The following is a 22,708-nucleotide window of genomic DNA, read 5'->3' on the forward strand; positions in this document are numbered from 1 at the left end:
AATAAAACTAAGTGTCTTAGAAAAAAAAACTAATTTGAGAAATCCTGTATTGAGATAAAAAATATATATACTGAAAGAATTCAATTAATTAGAAATTCCTTTCCTTTTAAAATAATGAATGCTACAGGGTGCTTGGCTGGGTCAGTAAAGCATCCAACTCTTGCTTTCAACTCAGGTCCTGATCCCAAGGTAGTGGGATTGAGCCCACATCAGGCTCTGCACTGAGCATAGAGCCTGCTTGGGATTCTGTCTCTCTCTCTCTCTCTCTCTCTCCCTCTCTCTCTCCCCCTCTGCCTCTCTCTGAAATAAAAATAATAACAATAAATACTAACCTATCTAGTACAGGCCCCTGACACATAGTAGACACTGAATAAGTAATCACTGAGTGAAATAATCATTGTGAGACGGTAGCTGTGTACTTACATAGCACTAAACATGGTGGGAGACATCTGAGAAAAACATGCTCCATCTTGGAAGTTAACAGCCAAATGGAAAACATTTGACGGACATGTGGTAGGTTGTTGGTAAATACTTGCCAAATAATTAATCAGTCTATAGTCCTAACAGTATTTTTTCAAATAGGTGATCTTTGTTAAAAAAGGGGGGGGGACATTTCTCACCTTATTTTATCAACATTATAATGTGGGAGAAATGCATATGGTCAGAAGTTAAAAAACATGTCTTTTCTAGCTCAAGTGTGTGTGTGGGTGGGTGGATGGGGGTGGGGGTTAAGGGGGAGGGTGTGTTTTGTTTAAGGCAATTTTTAGCTTCTCGGAGTCTGGGAAGCATGCTGATTATGAAGTTATTGATTTGGAGGAAGAGGCAGACGACGAGCTGCGGGAGAGGGAGGCCAGACTGAGAACATGTCAGTTTGTGAGCTACCGGGAAGGAGAGATGGCTGTGGCTGCCACCGGTGCTCCGGCAGGTCAGCCTTCGTGATCAAACTGCTCAATAGCTATCGATCAGCCACAGTCCCCTGCCACAGTGAAGGGTCTGATTCAAGGGAGCACTGCGTCATTATTGTGAGTAATTAGGGCTAATGCAGTAAAGGCTTCAATAAAGTTTGTTCAAAGTGATGCATAATTTGAAATAACTTCTATTGCGCTGTCCCAATCATGATTTAATAACCATATCAGATAATCCATACCTCAATAAGTCAGGCTAATTTTTCTGTTTTCCTACATATTGAACTAACTTCTCAGGAAGGTCATGCAACGTGTAGAAAATGTGTGATTTCACTACTGAAACACACCCCCCAACCTTTGTATTTAACATGAGACTATATTATTAAATAGATTATAATCTATTTATAAACTCTATTTATAAACTCAGTAAAACACCAATAAATTCTCTGTAGTCCTGCACCTGAAAGACTAGTCATAATGATGGAAAAATGCGCAAGCATATCCATTGTGCCCTTCTCTTTCTCTTTCACACACACACACACAAACACACACACACACTGATTCATACTAGATAGCCTCTCATCTTAAATCCCAGGAGAAAAACAAGATGTGTTGTTATCACAGTTGTTATCATCAAATCTTAACTGTTCAAGGTGTGGCTGGGCTAGAGCTAACAGGAGAAAGCAGAGGAGCAAAGCTCCTGGTTTGTATCTGTTTCCTATCAAGGCTAATCCATTATTCTCTAAAACTGTGTGATCTTTGTTTAAAAGTACCAAAACCTAGGGGCACCTGGGTGGCTCAGTCAGTTAAGCATCCGACTTCATGGGTTCCAGCCCTGCATTGGGCTCTGTGCTGACAGCTCAGAGCCTGGAACCTGCTTCAGGTTCTGTGTCTCCCTCTCTCTCTGCCCCTCCCCCACTCATGCTCTGTCTGTCTCTGTCTCTGAAAAATGAATAAGCCTTTAAAAATTAAGAAAAAAAAACCTACCAAAACCTAAGCAGAAATATCAGGTGGGAGGACGGGTAAAATAGGTGAGGGGGATTAAAGAGGAGTATGATTGCCATGATGAACACCAGGTGTTGTATGGAAGTGTTGAATCACTATATTGTACACTTGAAACTAATATTACACTGTTATCTAACTGGAATTTAAATAAAAACTTTAATAATAATTACAAAATTAAAAAATAAACAAACTACCTGTAAAGACAAAAAAATAAATTTCACAAGTGTATTAAATGCTTTGACATTTTGCTTCTGAAGGCAAAGCCTGATATTAGGCAAGCCGTTTAACCAACTATCAACCCCATCAGAACTGACAGATACCTGTAATCAAGATGCAAAACCTTAAGACTGAAAAGTTACCTTCATAGGGGCACCTGGGTGTCTCAGTCGGCTAAGCATCTGACTCTTGATTTTGGCTCAGGTCATGATCTGGCAGTTCTTGAGACTGAGCCCCGCGTTGAGCTCTGTGCTGGTAGTATGGAGCCTGTTTGGGATTCTCTCTCTCTCTCCCTCTGTCTCTGCCCCTATCCTGCTCACACTCCCTCTTTCTCTCTCTAACTAACTAAATAAATAGATCTTAAAAAAAAAAGTTACATTCACAAATAAAAGAATACATTCTTAATTCTAATGGAATTAGAAAGAAGTCCAGTATTCTAGTGGCTGGAGCAAAATAATCATGAAAATTGCTTCTGACCACCAAATTCTAGCATTTCTGACTTTGCAGTTAACCAACTGCTATCAGTGGAGAGGGTCCCAGAGTAATGAAATAATATTCAGATGCAAAAAGCAACAAATTCCTTTGCAAGAATTGTAAAACTATTTCTTTTATGTGCTTTGAACCTACGTGGAATCATCCTCTGACGCTCCTAGCCAAAATAGCGAATCAATTCAGCCAAAAGCCTTGTCTTTCAAACAACCAAAATAGAGCAAATAAATATGCAAGTTAATAGGATTTGGAACATCTAAGGGCTGTAAGTATACAAACTGAAGAAGTCTTCAAATTGTAAAATAAATTCCTATAAGGCCAGATTAATCACTTAAAATATACAGTAGAAAAACTTCAGAAAAGATGTAGAGAAAATAAAGCTTTATTTTTAAAAATCAATTGTTCGGGGGCACCTGGGTGGTGCAGTCAGTTTAAGCGTTTGATTCCTGACCTCGGCTCAGGTCTTGATCTCGCAGTTCATGAGTTTGAGCCCAGCATCTGGCTGTGTGCTCTCAGTGTGGAATCTGCTTGGGATTCTGTCTCCCTCTCTCTCTGCCCCTCCCCCACTCATGCTTGTGCACGCGCGCTCTCTCTCTCTCTCTCTGTCAAAAGTAAACATAAAAATTAATTAAATGACATTTAAACATTTAAATGTCATTAAAAAATGAATTCTTCAAGTTGCCTGAAAAGTGCTGCCTATGGGCCCATGTTAAAGCAGCACAGAATGAGTCTGTTTGCCTGGAGACCTCTACTGAATGTGAGGCTCATGAAAAGCCCCCTCCCCTTGGCTCTGGGCCGTGAAGAGACCCAGTAGGATTGGAAACTTCTGCGCTTCCTTGAAGATCCCATCACACCAAAGGCCTTCCGAAAAACCTCCAAAAATTATTTTTATTTTTGCCCCATAAGGAAGAAACAAGCCCTTTTCTGATTTGATACAGACCTCTAGAGCAGCTGAGCTGTCCCCATGGCCAAAGCTACAAGCGTCCTAGAGAAGCACCAAACACTCCAGAATCTACCCTCTGCCTCTTCTGCTCCAACCACATCTCCTTAGAAATGTTAGCCAGCACCAAATTCCTTGGGAATCCTACAGTAAGAGTGTGATTTTCAAAAAACTAAAAACTCAGGTCAAAAATTCACTCAACTCTTTAATGAGGAAACCAACATGGTGATAAAGCTGATCCAGAGAAGAATTAGAGGGACAGGACATTATAGGAATGTAAGCACTGAAGAAAGAACATCAAGCGAGATGGCTCAGTTAATGTCCTAATGGGCAATAAAACCATAACCTCTGGGCTTATCTTTGCTACCAGTCAGAAATCATTTGCATATTTTTTGAGCAAAAATCTTCAAGTTAACATATTTCCTGGCAGAGTCTGGGCCTGTAATCAGTAATGGGTAGCAAATGCAACAAAGCTACATTTCCCTAGGTAATTAATCATGGGGGCAGGCCTGTAAAATGGTACTCTAGGAATCCAGAAAGACATGCACCCTTCCATTTGCCTTGTTTCTACGTTTGGCCTATTTTTCTTCACACCACACATGGGCCATGCACTGCTCTACTTGAATGCATATATCCTTGCTTCAGATCATCTACACTGAGATCTCAGTGCTACACTTAACAGCTGGCTGATCTTGGTCCTCAGTGCTCACATCTGTAAAATGGAGGAAAGCATACTACCTAGTGTAAGAGGATTGTGGTGAAGAATAAATGAGATAGCCCTTGTGAAAATCTTAGCAGAGTGCCTGGCACATAACAAGAGTTTAGCAAATGAGCACTGTTGCCACTGCTGTGGTTGTTATTGTCATTGCCATTAAGTGATTATCTGTTCCCCATGCGGGATGTTCCCCTCTCCCTTCACCCACCCTTCAAGTGATATAGATGGCTAATTCATTACCATTCTTCAATACAGAGCATGGTGACTTCAACTCTACGAATCCTTCCCTATGCCACATTTTCTATATTCCATGACCCCCTATTTTTTTTTAATTTTTTTTTCAACGTTTATTTATTTTTGGGACAGAGAGAGACAGAGCATGAACGGGGGAGGGGCAGAGAGAGAGGGAGACACAGAATCGGAAACAGGCTCCAGGCTCTGAGCCATCAGCCCAGAGCCCGACGCGGGGCTCGAACTCCCGGACCGCGAGATCGTGACCTGGCTGAAGTCGGACGCTTAACCGACTGCGCCACCCAGGCGCCCCTCCATGACCCCCTATTATAAGCCCATTGATAATTGACTCCTGTATTTAATATGGTGTCTGTGCTCATGCCTGTGCCCCATGCTGGACTGTCCCTTCCCCTATTGTCAGATCCTACTCAACTTTAAAATCCCAGTACCTAGCACCCAGGTGGGCAAACAATAGATAATCATTAAATATTAGTCAAAATGAACAGAACAACAACTTTTTCCTGCATAAAACCATCTGGTGCATGAAAATACATACCTCAGAATTATATTCATTCAAGTTGAGAGACAATGATTTGCCTTTATTTTCCATTAGTACCAGAAACCGCAAACCATCCAAAGAATGGTCAGCAGAAGCAGCTACCTGAAAGGGACCTCCAGGGCCTCCAGAATCTTTTGTTCAGTAATGGCAGACCAGGTCCTGGATAATCCACCAGGATATTCACAAGGCAAGATTATTTTCAAGTTAAAGAGTCAGCCTATATGGCACAGTATACATAATACACGAGTGTGTTTTTATTCCGAGAGGAGAAGGAGGGACTTGTACACGTGTCTCCCTTCACTCAGTTCTTCTATGATATTTGGGGGATGAGCCACTCAATGGAAAGCTAGGCTGTAATTTAATTATTTTATATATAATAGTCTTGCATTGTGCCCAGAGTGTTGGCTTCCCAAGAGCAACAATCATATTTCCTATTTCAGGTTTGCCCCCTTCAGTGAGTATCAAGTATCTCACAAATCCCCAGAACCTTGTGTTGTTATATGGGATGAAAATCAGAGAAGCAAAAGCCAGGCTGTTGAGCAACTTGTAATCATATTTGGGTGTCAAGAACCTTGCAAGGTGCTGGGTACATCGTAAATACTCAATAAACATGCCTGGACTTGATTTAACTATTTTTTTTCCCCCCTCCAGAGTTGAGATTTTAGGAAAGACTGAAGGTGTAATAACAGGTTTGAAAGTGCTGTGTCTGTGAGGAACTTAACTCAATTTATCTTCTCTGAATGCTTCGTACAGATTATGCTTCCCAACCACCTCTTGCCACAGTCAGACCCTCTTAAAAATAGAGTAATGATAATAATACATTTTATCTTCTTCCCAGTGATGGTATCATTCACACCTCCATTGAAGCCCAGTGGGAGGTTTGGCTGTGAGGCATCACACGCAGGGGGAGTCAGGTGCGATTATTGTAATGAGGACACCGTGCTCAGCGAAATGCGGGAAAGAAAACCTCCCATACATGAAGCGATTTCTATTAAGATACTCATTTTATATCAAATATTCAAGCTCCTCTTTATAAATCGAAGAGAGTGAAAAGAGACTCTTCTAGGGGGAGATTTTATGTGGCCAAGAACGAAAGGGCACAAATATTTTATGATCCGTTTTGAGATGAAAGTGGTGTGCCTGCCTCATTCACGGGCTCTTTCCATTTCCACAGGTCTAATTAGATTGTTGGTTTAATGGTGGCGAGATAATTTAGTGGCCACTGAAAGCAACTGTGTTAATGAGAAGGGGGGACAGTGCTTTGGGTTTCCTGTAATTAATGGAGAGTTTTTGAAAAACTTCTTGGTTCCAGTGAAGTTGGCATACTGTGCCCAGCTGTTGAGAACGGAGGCGAGGTCTTTCCTGCTCATTGCTGTGGAAATGGCCTCAGGCAACGTAGAAGAACTGTGTAATGACTGTCATTAAGAATGATCTTTAGTGGTCCAGGCAGGCTATAGTCTGTCTACAGCAGAGAAGAGACAGAGAAAGAGGGATAGGGAGAAAGGAGGCAGTGAGGGAAAAGAGAGTAAGGATTATAAAACAGACGTGGCAGACAGACAGACAGGCTGACCGCACTATCCCTCACCGGTCAGCCCCCTCCATTCCACCTTTGGGAGCAACTAGAATAATGCCCCAGCATCCTCCCAGGGAATCTCCTTCTCTCGTTGCATAAACTGGAGTCCGACCAAACAAGACTGGGTTAGACCGCATGGAAGGGCTTTCCACTAATCCCTTCATGGCAGAGATAAGAAAATTGAACCCAGAGAGGTGAACTGAACTACAAATCTGGCCTGAGTAGGAATTAGGAAACCTGGACTCCTGGCCACCACATGGATATGTAGTGGAAAGTGGATTTGGAATTCAAGGACCAGGGTTATCATACAGCTTTTCAGAACTTACTAATTCTCTTAGTTAAGTCGCTTAGCCTTCTGAGACTTGTGAGTCTCAGTTTCCCCATCAGTGAAATGGGAAAAGGGATTTCTGACCTTTAGGCTGTGGTGCAAAAGAAATGAAATAGCAGATGAAAACACCAATCACATATTCGAAACAATATATCACTATATCTTGACCCCTCTCATGTCAAGAATGAAGTCATGCCCTGTAATGATTTAAGCATATTAAGTCATAATTTAGTCATGTTATGACTCAAATCGTAACATCCCTTAACTATCTTTAGAATTTTTTTCCTCACTCACTGCTCCAAATACCTTTATATCTCAGGGCACAAAGCCTCCCTACCCATGAGGGTGTTAAATGCTATATCAAGTTCATCTTACTGGAATTTTTGTAAGGCTTTGTTACAATTGTCAAATATTTTTTTAAGTATCTGCCACACTGATACATAGACGATTAACCCCTGCCCTAAGGAACTTTCATGCTATTTGGGAAGGCCAGACTCTAAAACATGACATGACCAAATAATATTAACAAGTGAAGAGGCTGAATAACAATCTCAGATCCTAACAGAGATATCACTGAGCAATGGATGCGTTATGAATTTCCGACCAAATGGTACTAGAGGAGATTGGGGGATATGGTAAAATAATCTGGGAAGAGAAGGACTGAAAGCTTTCTGGGGATGGATTGAATTAAATAAGCAGATGGGAGCAGAGGGACAGGTTTACAATGTCTCTGAGATAGGAGTATGTGTGGAAATGATGACCAGTGAGACTGGAAGAGAGATTTGGGGTCAGAATATGGAGAACCTGAAATTCTAGAATGAGGCACAGTAAACCTTCTGAGAGGCAGTGATCGCAAAATAGCAGCCATGGGCCCATAGCTATCTGCAGTTGTACTCTGATTGGCTTACAGGGGGTTATACATTTTTAAAAACTCAGTTTGTGAACAACGGATTTACCTAATAATCAAGAGTTTTGGCTTTTTGAAATTCAGACTATCTGGTTAACTTTGGGCTCAGGTTCCTACCTGGCAACAACTGATTGATACAAAATAACCTCAGCCCCGTTAGATGGGCTATATTCTCTTTCATTTCTTATTCCCCCGGCCCACCCCACGCTTCCCCGGATCTTCCTTCAGGGTCCTGACCAACTTCACTCATTAGACTGGCAGCCTGGCCCCCTACAGGGAGCCATCAAAGGCATTTGGACTGGACAAAGTAACAGGATCAAAACAATGTGCAGGAACTCCTAATCTAGCAGAAGTAGCAGGAATAGTCTGTAGTAACATCTTGTGTTATTTAACTATGGAATTTGGAGGTTGGAGGAGGCCTTTGAGATTGTGAAATTGAGAGAAATTTAGCACTCTGATGCAGTCAATAGTAGAAAAGTAACAGGGAAACCCAGGCTTTCTCACTCTATCTAGCTCCCTGTCTTCTTCACTTTCTTAAGGAAATATGGTTTGAAACTGGCTTTGAAATAGGGCAGCCCTTGCTTGCATCCTTCAGTCCATCACATCTAAGATGTGTGCCCTTGGGAAAACGATTTAACCTCTGAGGTCCCGGTTTTCATCTCTGTACAGCAGAGGCAGTACTGTTCTCATGTGGTTGCGACCACAATTAAATGAGGATGCATGTGAGATACTGCAAACTGCACTGTAGGTTCCCCAAAAATGTTCATTTCTTCCCCTTTCTCTTTCACATGATAGCAGGAATGTTACCTTGTATCATCTTACCTGTAGACTCCATGGTATGATACAAAGTTGTTGTTACCAAAGTAAATGTTGAGTAAATGAATAATCAAAGACGCTGCACACCTCCCCAGCAAAGAATGAAAGTCCTTGTTCTCCCCTCCCCTCCCCCACCCAGGGCTCCTACAATGTGACATCTGTTACTTAAATGTCCTTTGTAACTAACTCTGTTAGTGTTTTTTTTTTTTTTTATGATGTCTGCTTTTGAAAGGAACACAAGGAGAGAACTCAGTGGCTTCCACCTGTTGAATCCTCTTCCCCAGCAATTGTTACATGTTTCCTTGATAGCACTTTCAACTAAGAGAGACCAGATAGCCTTCTCACAATAATGAGGAAACACGCCATGTGCAGTTTCAAAAGACAGAGAGAAGGTACTAATGGAGGGAATTTCAACTGTTCAATGATCCCAGCAATGTCTGAACACCCTGTGTGGCCTGGACCCAGGGCTTGCCCCATAAAGATGAGAGAGCTGAGAACAAAAGAGAGTAAGCCTGATATTACCTTTAAATTCAGCGGGGGGTGCAGGCCAGCCTCATGCAGTGTTCCTGGGTTGCAAGGTATAGTTTCAATGTTCAAAAACACTCCTCCAAGGAATGTTCTTGCCTTCCAATACCTGAAGATATTTTGAGAGGACTTTTCTTATTTTGAAAATCCAGGTTTGTTAGTGCCTAAATATTAAGCCACAATCCTGGTCTTTGTCTCATGCGTGTTGCCAGAGTTAAGTGATTTGGGCTTTACATATGGAAAGTTCATTTTGTTGTGTAATTAATGGGAAGCAGACTTTGGGAAGCTGATGATCCAAGCCCTTATTTATATGAGAGCATATGTCTGTGTTCTGTTTATGACTCACTCTCTTACTCCACGCATTGTAACTTGGGTTTGTTTACACTAACTTTTCCTAGAATCCAAGCCACATGGTATATGAGCCAATAATTTATGGTCTCTAAAAGGGAAAGATGATGAATGAGCCTTTTCCTCTTAAATTGTCAAATCTTAAACTGAGGAAGAAGTATTTGCTGTCTTGAGTCTGTCCAAGCTTATATTTGGAAAAAAAAAAAAAAGGTAATTCAAAAATTAAAAAAAAAAAAAAACACACTACTGGCATAGTGCTTAGAACTTGAATGTATAGGTATTTGCCAAGACAGCATATGACCACTCCCCCACAATATACCATTTAATTCTGATCCAAATGTTCAGCAATGAAAAGACCATTCATCCTCTCTCTTCCTGTCTCTCTGTCTCTCTTGTCTCTCTGTTCCTCTCTGTCTCTGGCTCCTATTTTTGATGGTAGCTAAGTAAAATATAATACGTTAAAATGTCTCCCTTTTTCAGGAGCCCCATCATTTTAATCAATCTGTGGGCTTAAATGTTCAAGCTGCTTTTCTTAAAGGCACTTAATAAATTCCAAACTTATTTTTGTCATTGAATCTGCATGTCTATGGAGTGGTTTGGATATCAGTCTATATTTCACAGTACTTCAGTGCTATGGTCATAGCTTAGATCCTTCAGACAGTTAATGGTGCTCTGAGGAGAGTAGGGAACAGCTGAAATATGTGAAGATCTAATTTAATTTACAGTGATTTGGATCCCCTTCAATAAATCCTTTCATATTTCACACACAGCCTTTACAAAACAGACAGTAAGTGTTGGTTTAGGTCAAGTCACATAGATTGATTTCAATTCAAGTAAGTCAGCTGAACTCTGTACTGGTCACATGGGGGAGGAAGCCATGGAATGGCGTGTCTAACACAGAGCCTGGCACAGAGTGGGCTTAGTCAATGCTTCTTCCAAGAATGAATGAGAATGGATAAGGCATGGTCCTTGTTCCTTAAGAAAACATAATTTAAAAGGAGAGAGAAATGCAGATTGATGCCATAATCTTAACACAGGACAGACTATATGAAATTCTGTCAGAGAGATACAAGCAATGTAGAGGGGACCAAAAAGATTAATATTGAAATGAGAGTCCTCGGTGGCTTTTAGAGGAATATCCAATTAAACTGAATTCCAGCAGAAATTAGAAGGCACTGGATGCATACTGACTATTGTTTTGTTTCTTCTTTTTTCTTTTCCTTTCTTTTCTTTTCTCACTAGGGCAGGAGAATTGCCTGTGGATAAAAGAAAAATGTAAGACTCCCCATCCCCACCCAATCCAACATCAGATGCAATATCCTCTCTCTCAGAAATAATAGAGTTGGGCACACACCTGTAGGCAATGCAAATTCATTGTTTCTGTAGCACATCCATCATCTACTGACCAGACAGACACAAAAATATGTGAAAGTCTAAAGCAATGGGTATAAATTCCTTGTTGTTTTTATGATGAATACAGGGATTTGTGTGTGTGTGTGTGTGTGTGTGTGTATGTGTGTGTGTGTAAATTACCATTTTTTTCTTGAAAAACTTAAATAAAGAGAAAAGCAATAGCGTATATTTGGGTCACACGAATCATGCCCAGAAGGAGATAAAGGGACAGTTATTAACTCTGAGGGTATTCAAACCCTCTGTAAATTTTACAAATCTGGGCAGTCTCCGAGAAAACAAAATTAAGATTCAAAACTTTCATAACAGACTAGAACACTGGACGAAAACCAATAAAATAAAACTTTGCAGATTTAAATAGAAAGCTTGTATTTAAGCTCAAAAACCCATTCCACACAGCAATGGCCAGGTTTGGTAGCAGTTTATATGGAAGCATTTAAGGGAGTTAATTGAGCTTCTATTTAATATGAGCCAACAGTGTGATGTTGCTGGGGGAAAAAAAAACAACTTTGCAGGTTTTATTTATTTATTTTGTATGTAGTTCTCATTAACAGAAGTGTAGTAGTGCCTTGATCACAGAAATTAATCAACCCAATCTTTCTGCATAATCATTTCATACTTGGAAAATCAGTTCAATACCAGGCACCAAAATTTAAGATGAGATTTGACAGACACTAAAATCTCCAGAGGAACAGGATCAAAATGGAACATAGTCTAGAATTCATTTCATATGAAACACAGATGAAGGAAGTAAGGATGTCTTACCTGGAACAGGGAAGACTTGGAGGTATATGACTTTTTAATTTTTTTTTTACAAGTAAGGGTCCTGCCAAGGAGTCAAAAATTTGTCTAGAAACACAGAACTGAGGAGTGCAAAGTCTAGACTAGAACCTTATTCTTACAACATCCCAGGCAGTGTTTTCTATCAGATCATAAATAACAAGCCTGAGGATTTAAGTAAACAAATGCAATTATTAAAACTAGGAAGAAAAATAAAGCACGGATACCTACCATTTGACAGAATTCCTAAAGCTCTAGCATGGTCAACAGGATTTATTTTATCTGAGCCTAAATATTAAAAATGTAAATGTTTTCATGAAATCATATTTGCCACATTATTCTTTGTTCCCTGTTTTTCTTTTCTTTGTTTTTTTTTTCAAAATTTAAACGAGAAAATCTCTCACAATCAAGTATGAACACACAGCTACAATAATTGGTGTATTATATAAGGGATGGTATTTATGGTTAAGTATACAGTTATGCCACGTTGGAGAGGAAGGGAAAAAGAAATATAAAGAGGCCTTTGAGAGGGTGTGACCACCCCCGCCGTGTGACCACCTGGCATGCTGTGAGACTCAGCAGATGTAGCGTCAAACTTTTTGGCGTTAACTGCATTTCTATCCAGCCTCTCAAGTTGTCTACTCAGTCTGCTGGGGCTTGAGCCACATGCAACAGACAAAAGCCAAAGTTAATTGAAAGAAACAAAGTAAGCCTAAATGGCCCTCATATTTCCCAGTTTAAGGGTGCCACTACTTACAGTTCATTCCTCGCCAAAAGCCTGGGAAGCCACTGTGGCCCTAATAAGCCTCATGCCCAGAAAGACTCCCAGCTTTGAAACTCTTCTGTGACCCCTTCCGGGGCAGTTCCTACTAACGAATATGCCCAGTGTGCCTTAGAGACAGAGAAAATCGCCTCTGTTGTTCATCTCCTGATCTCTGAGCTCTCTCCCTTCACCTAGCTTTCTTAGGCCTGACCAAGTCCTGGTTACCTCCCCTAGAGGCTCTCTGAGGGACCTAGCTGCATTCTTCCTCTGTGCACTTTCTCTCTGGAGATGAGTTACCACTGCCTTTATCACTCCAAAGCCACAAGTGGTTCTCCCAAAGCTCACCTCATGAAATGACTGGCGTTATTTCCCTGTGGTCAGAGAAGTCAAGGATGCTGAAAACCTAGGGAGCAGGAGCTCAGAAATGACTAACCAAGAGGCATCCAGGTCTGCCTCCAACCTTACTGTAGAAGCTCTCCATGGATAGGACACTGTTCCAACTGCCATGGAATTACATGCAATTCAATTAAAGCTGCTCCAGGGAATATAAAGATTATTGATACCCAGACTTTAGTCTCTAGGAGCTTATGATGTGAAATAATCCAGCAAGATATATTAAGCAAGAATCTACTGTGAAAAAGACACCACGCTCTTTGTCACAAGGTGTATGAAGAACACGTGTGGTCTGTCTTTGAGAAGCTTTAATGCTTCTTACGCTGTGCACATGGAAAGTTAAGATCTTCTAGAATTAAAAACTGAGTGAATAAACTCTTCAGGGGTTTAGAAACAGAAAGGGCAACTTTAAAGCAGCCCAAATTTTTGATCATGTGGTGATATCACTAACATACTTTTGAACAGTTAATTCCATGTAAACACTATTCAGAATATACACACTCATATTTTAAAATATGAACTTTGGGGGCTTCTGGGTGGCTCAGTCAGTTAAGTGTCCAACTTGCGGCTCAGGTCATGATCTCACCGTTGGTGAGTTGGAGCCCCGTGTTGGGCTCTGTGTTGCCAGCTTAGAGCCTGGAGCCTGCTTCGGATTCTGTGTGTCCCTCTCTCTGCACCCCTTCCCTGCTCACTCTCTGTCTCTCTCTCCCTCTCAAAAGTAAGTAAACATTAAAAAAAATTTTAAATATAAACTTTGAAATGTTGAGCTAAATCTGAAATCATATTGTTAAAATAATTTTAAATTTCATTTAACTTTGTATTAAGGAAACAAAAATATTTTCAAATTTTTGAAATTGTCAAAATTTCAAAACAAAACTTCAAATTTTTTTTTGAAACAAATTTTTGAAACAAAACAAAACAAAATTTCAAAACAAAAATATTTTCAAATTTTTGAAATTGTCAAAATTTCAAAATTGTTGTCAAAATTTTACACTCATTTTAATATTTCTTTCTAAAAATGTTTTGGGAGGGCCAACTAAATGAGTTTGAATATTTCCTTTTGAAAACCTTGTGTTTTTTTTTTAACACTTGTGATAAACCAATTTGAAGCTCTGATTCCAAATTTAGTTTGTTTCAATACTCATTAGTAGATGTTGTAGATTGAAAGGGTATTTCACATAAACATATATCCAAGAGGACAAAGTGCAGCATTTTGCTTAAATCAGAATACAGTAAAACCTTGTTTTTATGAGCATAACAAACCTTGGTTTGTGAGCATAATTTGTACCAGAAACATGCTTGTAATCCAAAGCACTTGTGTATCAAAGCTAATTTAAAGAACCATGGGCTCATGACATTCACCCTCACATTGTACTACTCCTACTGCAAGACATAGCTTGTTTATCAAGTTAAAATGTATTAGAAGTGTTTGCTTGTCTTGTGGAACACTCCCAAAACAAGTTACTTACTTGCAATCCAAGGTTTTATGCACTGTTTTTTTTCAGTCCCATCCATCAGTTAAGCAAAGGTGGTTGAAATTGGTCTAACCAACTTCCTTGACAATCAGATGGTCTTGCATGTCAAAAGGCATTGCATTGTTTCATGAGTTCAAATCTCTGAAACTCTTCATTTGGAGGTTAACTCTGTTTACAAGATTTTTTAATTTGCAGATCTAAGGAATCTTATAGGTTATAATATATCATTTTCAGTAACAAAATTGCCAATGGAAACATTTTCAATCAGTTGTCAAAAATGCTGTCTCAAGTATGAGTTTCTTCCTAAAAGCGGTTAAATTATTTCCCATTTTACCCTAAAGAGACATTAAGTTGTTTGTATTTTTCACTGACAGCCCATGGACAGCACAGCAAAGGTGAGAACATTTAGAACCCTTGTCTTTTTATACAAGAAACTGCCAAAATTCATCTCTGAAAATGGCAACTCTTATATAGTTTGCTAAGAGAAACCAATAAAACTGCACGGCATGTGACATATTTCATGGATATTCCTGATCTTATGACTAAGTAGTTTGATTTTTTTTCTTTTCAAAGATCTTAATTTCCTAAAAAGAACCATAAGGGCTGACCTATTATAGCATTTTGAATATAGGACGTGCCCTTCCCAAAAGTAAGAAACTGATGGATATGCCCGCCAACCCCCTTAAATGAACGTGACCTCTCCCCCTTCTCCTAGGTACCTCCTGCCCAGCAGTGACAGGTGACACATCTGATGTACAGCCCAAATAAGGGCATCACAGTTACCCCAAACATTAAGCATTAGAATGCTTAGCTTAGTTCTTACTTTTTAGATCAAATATAAGTAATATAAATAAAAACTATTAATATGTTTTTCTTGTAGCCAGGTAGATAGTCCTGCTTCCTCCATGGGAACATGCACCTCACTAAGAAAGTGGCTGAATTAAGAGGTGATCAGAGCTGGAGAGGCACAGAGGCTATGAGTGATGTGGGCAGAGTTGCAGAGGCAGAAGGACAATGTGAGACAAGTTCCTGGATCCCTAATGCCATAATGTCTCCCAGAAAATGTAGGGGAGGCACCCTGGTGGCCCTTGCTGCTTCAGAGCTCTCCTTGTGAACATGTACATCCCGCTGCTTCATTTTCTCCATCACCCAAAAGGCCCACTTTGCCTCCAACCCTCACTTGTCCCAGGGAGAATGAGAAATAAGAGCAAAACAAAACCAGGATCCCCACCTTCCCCCCGCTCCCCCCAACCACCAAGGCACTGCAGCCAAGATAGGATGTTGCTTTACCTTAAACCCCTAAGTGGGAGCTGCCCTGGAAGAATCAACCAGGTACTGTGTGCTTCACACAAGCCAGTCACATTTTCAAAGAAACCCCAAAGTGTATTATGCCTTTAAAAATAGAATGGAGACACCTTTATATCATGACAAATCTCCCACATCTGCTAACCCTTAATTCTAAATTACAGCTTTGAAATTGTAAAGCAGTACTACGGCACTTATGCTGATGACCAACAGCAACTCAGATGTGCCCTGCCTTGCAGAAGCCTCACCAACAGAGGCAACTTGCCATCTTTTTTAAAAAGAGCCTTTAAGGCCAGGATTGTATAAGGTTAATTTAAATTCTAGGGAAAAAGGAAGAACGTTTGCATGCCAAGGCAAGTTGCTTCATACATCCCATTAAAAAATAAAAGGCTGCATTAGGAAAACAAGAGATCATTACTGAGTTAAGTACAAAGTACCAAAAAAAAAAAAAAAGCACAATTTCATGGGAGAACATTAAACAAGTGAATTCCCTTGAGCTTGTATTTGCTGACCGTGTGTTGCTATATGCCAGTTCCATGTGCTACTGTGTGAATGAGCCTGGACTGGGGATCCTGGGAGTACGAAGAAATGACATAGCTTCTGCCTTTGAAGGATCTTAACTTGGATCACCATACAATGTAATTCATACTGCAGCTGTCTGCCTTGATTGAGGGAAAGAGTGTTCCAGCCCTTTCCACCCTGGAAGGCAACTCCAGGCAGTTCAACAGTCCTCCCAGTATTACCTCCCTCCCTGCAGGGATATTTAAACAGCAAGAAATATTCTAACGAATCTAGAGATGAATTTGCTTCCCTTTCGGACACACCCAGAACTTTCTTCTCAAATTAAGATGTGTCTTGCACATGGGCAAAGTATAGTCTCCAAATCATTAGCACCTATTTTGGAGGAACTTTACATATAACTAAGCTTTGTTAGCCTCTCTCTTGCTCACAGTGCCTATCCTACATCTGCAAAGTCAGTGTGCAAAACACAGTGCTAAGTCCAGTCTTTGATTATCATAAAAGACGTGACCAAATCAACAAATGCTGATGAGCCAATCCTCTGATAATGGGAACTAAAAGACAGAAAAGCTACATCTGGGCCCAAAACCAAGTCAACCATTTGCATGACAATTTTAAATACAGAGAAAGGTCTAGAAGATGATTTGCTTTCCAGTTATGAAGACATGAATTTTCATTTTGCCTTGGCCACTCATAATTATTTTTTAAAACTAACAAAGAGCAGGCAAGATATGGGCCCATTATAAGAAGGAGAGCAAATATGGAATCAATCTTTGCTGCAAGAGCCCAGAAATTACTGTCTAATAATGAAACAATTTGAAGAGAGAAAAATCTGAAAACATTTAGAGGGACAATGAAATCATAAGCAATAAGGAGAAAGATTTGTGAATATCGAATCCTGCCAAGACCAAAGTCCTCACCCCCCTCCACCACCACTAGGATTTCAAAATAATTTGAAATTATTCCACCTCACATTTGGGAAGCCAACTGATAATGAGAATAGGAAAGAATTACAGCAATCTTTAAATCTAGAAGGGAATTTTGAGAGTATCTAGTATAACTGCCCAATGTAATAGATGAGGAGAGATCCAGAGAGGCTAAGATGTTCATCCTAGTTCAGATTTGTTTCTAGCTGCCCCTGCAGAGTCCTTCCCACTGCCCTGCCCTCTGCTGCAGTTCTCATGCAGGGGTAACAAACCTGAACTGAAATATTTGGATTATACATATACGGACAAAATACAATTCAGATGTTCAGTAGATGTGGATACCTCCCCCCCACCTCCAAAGTTTACAATGTAAAAAAGAAAGAGGCATATTAAGTCTTAGCCCCTGATGGCATCAATGGAGATTGGGCCCTGATATGTTTATTCAGTTGGTCACAGCATAAAAGCCAGAGCACTTAATCATTCTCCCAGCCCATTAAGCCAGGAGGGTAGCTACCAGCAGGAATTTTCTAGGGTGATGATACATGCCTTTTGCTGAGGACATTTCTTATCTTTCAAAAATTATTTTGGTGACAGAGCCCAAAAGGGTGAAAAACCAGACCACCCTACAGTCCTAAGATGTAAAGAAAGATGTTTTATTGCCACTTGCCATGTATATGTTTTCAACCAGGTATTATGGAATTATCAAGTATATACCAAAGTAGGCAGAATAGCATAATAAACCACAGTGTACCCATCACCCAGCTTCAGTAATATTAACTCAAGAGTCAATCCTATTTCATCAGTACTTCTACTTATCTCCTCTATTCCTCATTATTTTGAAGCCAATTCCAGAGGATATCATGTGACTTCATCTATAAATATTTTAGGGGCACCTGGGTGGCTCAGTTGGTTGGGCATCCTACTCTTGATCTCAGCTGAAGTCTTGATCTCAGGGTCATGAATTCAAGCCCCACATTGGGTTCCACGCTGGACGTGAAGCCTACTTTAAAAAAGAAATAGCGGGGCGCCTGGGTGGCGCAGTCGGTTAAGCGTCCGACTTCAGCCAGGTCACGATCTCGCGGTCCGTGAGTTCGAGCCCCGCGTCAGGCTCTGGGCTGATGGCTCAGAGCCTGGAACCTATTTCCGATTCTGTGTCTCCCTCTCTCTCTGCCCCTCCCCCATTCATGCTCTGTCTCTCTGTGTCCCAAAAATAAATAAACGTTGAAAAAAAAAAAAGAAATAGCAAGTATTTCTAAAAGCTTAGTACTTTAAAACATTGTCATAATGCAGTTATCACACCTAAGTAAATAAACAGGAATTAAATAATATCATGCAATGCCCAGACACTATTCAAATGTCCATGAATTCATGAAATAAGATCTCTTTTGACAGTTTGTTTAAACTGGCAGCAAAATATGGTCATTTTATCTCTTACGTTTCTTTTAATTTACAGTCCCACCACCTCCCCTGCCTTTCTCTACTTGCATCTTATTTGTCAAAGGCACCAGGTGGTTTGCCCAGAGTTTCCCACAGTCTGTATTTTACTGAATGAACCCAGTGTATTTCATGGTGGTTAGGACTAGAACTGAGCTGCCCAGTACAGTAGCCACCAGCCACATGGAGCTATTTAAATTTAAGTCAAATTAAAAATGTAGTTTCTCAGTCACGCTAGCCACATTTCAAGCGCTTAGTAGCCACATGTGTCTAAGGACTACCAAATGGGACAGCACAGATATAGAACATTTCCACCATGGCAGAAAACCCTACTGGACGGTACTCCTCTAGAAGCTTATGCGGTATGAGGTAGCTTTGGAGAGGAGAGTGAAATCTCATCCACCTAATCCTTAGCTCACAATTGAGCTTCCACATTGTTGTCACTTTAAACCTCCACATTTGCACACTGAAAATGAAATAAAAATTCAAGGGATCTGTGTGTTTTTACACTTTTTCAAATGGTATATTTGCAAGTACTTGTATTCACTTTTGTTACCAACTTTTAACCATGTTGATATATGTTGCTTATTCCTTTCAACAGATCTATAATATTCTATTGTTTACGGATTAAACCAATAGATTAAGTCTATCTATTGTAACGGATTATCTCCTTAACATTTAGACTGTTTTCAGTCTTCTGGGCTTCAGGGAACATCCTTGCACATCCTTAGCCTCCCACTACAGATAAGTAAAGGGGCCAGCCTGGACACAGGTTCTCTGGGGCATTGAGCAAGCCCATCTTCAGTGCTAGTGGTCAGTGCCCAGCTGCTCACCAATATGATTAGTTGAGTTTACACTCCTACCAACAGTGTACAAGGACCCCCACTTCCTTACAGTACCACCAACATTAGGTAGTTTCAGCTCTGTAATTTTTACTAATATGGGTTCATGCATATGCAGTAAAAATATAAATAAAAGCATGGAAAAGGAAAGGACTGGAATGGAATTGAGAGGGGAGTCTGACTTAGCTGAATCTATAATATTTTCTTTCTTTAAAAAAATAATGTATAGGGAGCGCCTGGGTGGCTCAGCGTCTGACTTTGGCTCAGGTCATGATCTCGTGGTTCGTGGGTTCGAGACCCACGTCAGGTTCTGTGCTGACAGCTCAGAGCCTGGAGCCTCCTTCAGATTCTGTGTCTCCCTCTCTCTCTGCCCCTCCCCCACTTGTGCTCTCTCAGTCTCTCAAAAACAAATAAACTGTTAAAAAAATATAATTATGTATAGGGGCACCTGGGTGGCTTAGTCAGTTAAGTGTCCAGCTTCAGCTCATGTCATGATCTCAAGGTTCGTGAGTTCAAACCCCATGTTGGGCTCTGTGCTGACAGCTCAGAGCCTGAAGCCTACTTCAGATTCTGTGTCTCCCTCTCTCTCTGCCTCTCCCTGCTCGCACTCTGTCTCCCTCTTTCTCAAAAATAAATAAACATTAAAGTATATATGGCAAAAGTTAACATTTATTAAATGTTAACAGTGGGTGCAAAGGAATTGGTTATGATATTTTTAGTAAAGGTATGTTTACATAACTCAGAATTAACTTATTTCATAATCATTTTTTCAGTACAAGGGCTTAATAACATATTATGCAGCATACAATGAATTACTGAATACGGTATTATCTACCAGGTTCCTTTTGTTTGTTTGTTTTTTGTCACTTCATGCTAAAAAGAAAACACTGAGAGAAACAAAACCAATGCTTGTATTTCTCCCAAATGACCTGCAGTTCATGGAGTTTTCCAGTCAATCTTTAGTCAGTCAGATGTTGACAACTAATTTTCTAAATGTTTTACTTTCTACCTATATATGCTGTATTATATACTACACAGCGTTTTCTTTCCCCCAAAGATGATACAAAGAAAGGGTTAACTTCACATGAAACTTGTACTTGGAATAATGCCAAAGGTTTTGTGGAGTCTTTCTGACTTCTTCTCAATACTCATGAACTTTGTGGACAAGATAGATCACCTGGCTGGGACATGGAGACCTGCTAGCTCCTACTGTCCCTATTTTTGTAGCGGATGCTTTAGAAATCCAAACTTGAACTCCTTTAGAGAAGACTCTGACTACAAGGCACAATGATTAGTGTGATTCATCAGTCCAAAAACAATTTTTAAATCCTGCCCATGGACAAGGCACCACGCTATGCTCTGTGAGGGACATAAAGATGGACAAAAATTGATCCCTGCATCTGAGAACTTACAATTGAGCAATGCTTTTCTTTCACAACACTAACTACAAACATTTTATTTTTGTACTCAGAAGCTCACTCTGGCTTTGTTCTATTTTGATCTTTATAACTTATTTTAAAGATTGTTCAGTAGTTATTCATTGCTCAGTAAGTCTTACAATGACCTTGGGCCAAAAGCAGTAACATTTTGACCTGTCCTATGGAACTCAGAGATTCCCACTCCATAAAGCTAGTGGCGTAAATAACTTCAAATAATACCCTCCTGGAGTTCAGTGCCAGCCACAGCATGAAAGAGAAATGGGGTGAAGCAGGGAAAGGAATAAAGTGGGAGTGCCCAAGAATAAGTGAGAATGGTATCCATGTTTTCAGCATTTTCCCCTCATTTCCCTTAATTATTTTTTTTTAGAGAGAGAGAGAGAGAGTACATGTGAGCAGGGAAGAGGGGCAAAAGGAGAGGGAGAGAGAATCTTAAGCAGGCTCCATGCTTGGCACAGAGCCCAGTGCAGGGGCTCAATCCTACGACCCTTGGATCATGACCTGAGCCAAAATCAAGAGTCAGATGCTCAACCAACTGAGCCACCCAGGTGCCCCCTCTCCTTATTTCCTTAGGACATAGTGGAAAAAACATGGGATAACACAAGAAACTATGATGCTAAAACCATAATACATGGTCCTGTAATGTTTAGTAGGGTCAGCATCTTCTCCATAGGCATCTTTGGGGTTGAGCATCTAGGGTATATTACAGCAGCAGAAAACTAAGTGAGGACACACTTCTTACGTTCATAAAAAGGGAGGGGACGGTGTGAAGATGGGGCAGAAGAGTATGTGTGAGTGCCTGAGTGTGTGTGTGTGTGTGTGTGTGTGTGTGTACACATGGACGTACATGCTTGCCTGCTTATGAACAGCACAGGGAGAAAGAATAACCTAAAGGAGGAAAGGTCTGCTACGTCTTGAAGCCATTCACACTTTACAGTGTCTGAACGTCAAAACAAAGCAGTTCTGAAGGCTATTTAGCGGTAGCAGTACCTGACTTCTGGAGATTAGAGGTTTGACTCATACAGTACAGGTCCATCTGGCCACCAGGACCTGAAAGGAGCTCTTTACAAACAACACAGCCAAGTAGTGGAATAGTGGGAGTGATTCAGAAACACCCGGCTGGTTTCCCTTGAGGTTTTCGGAGGATGAATTGGTTAAGAAGGACTTGGTCAACTGGACACTATCAGGCAACTAGACAAGTCTAGAACATTGGCGGAGTGGGAGCAGGTGGGGGGGGGGGGATCAGAGAGATGGTGTCCCAGAAAATAATCCTCCCTCCTGTCAGTAGAGGAGGGTTAGAAATAAATAGGCACACTTACATACATGCTCCCCGTGAGGTCAAGGCATCTCTTTTTTGAGGTGGATAGTACATGTGAACGATCCAAATTGCTTGTTATAAAGGACTGTCATTTTTTTTCATTCAACATCTTCTACAAAAAGAAAAGGCATAACCTAATCCTAAATTGAATCACATCAAATGTCAAAGGGCTAAATAAAAAATAAAAGTTATAATAGGAACAGGTAATGGGAATATTGATTCTGACATTCACTCCCAGGGTAGATCTTCCTACATGGAGTAAGCCTGTTTCTAAATCCTAGACATGAGGAACAAGAGCATTCCACAGAATTGTTGTAAACAAGAAATAGTATAAATAGAATTGCTGTGTGCACAGAAGATAGCCAACCAATGTTGACTTGTACTATTTTCAGTTTCCATCAAGGAAAAGGAAGACTAGATACTGGGTCACATCCATAGCATCGCTCCTCCAGAATCTTCCTGGCCAAATATAATGCCAGTTGTCAGTGCGATAGCTGGGTTTAGGGCAGCTTGCCTCTGGTGCTCAATCTTCTCTCTTCCCCTCCTGCAG

General features: G+C 40.5%; 1 protein-coding gene across 2 annotated transcripts in view; it reads left to right on the forward strand.

Moving 5' to 3' along the window:
• The window catches only part of SETBP1 (SET binding protein 1), a 377,247-nt gene that overhangs the window by 349,098 nt on the left and 5,441 nt on the right, over nucleotides 1-22,708 (forward strand). The gene's annotated exons all lie outside the window — the stretch shown is intronic.

This window comes from Prionailurus bengalensis, chromosome D3 (genome assembly GCF_016509475.1).
Source record: "Prionailurus bengalensis isolate Pbe53 chromosome D3, Fcat_Pben_1.1_paternal_pri, whole genome shotgun sequence".
Classification (NCBI taxonomy): domain Eukaryota; kingdom Metazoa; phylum Chordata; class Mammalia; order Carnivora; family Felidae; genus Prionailurus; species Prionailurus bengalensis.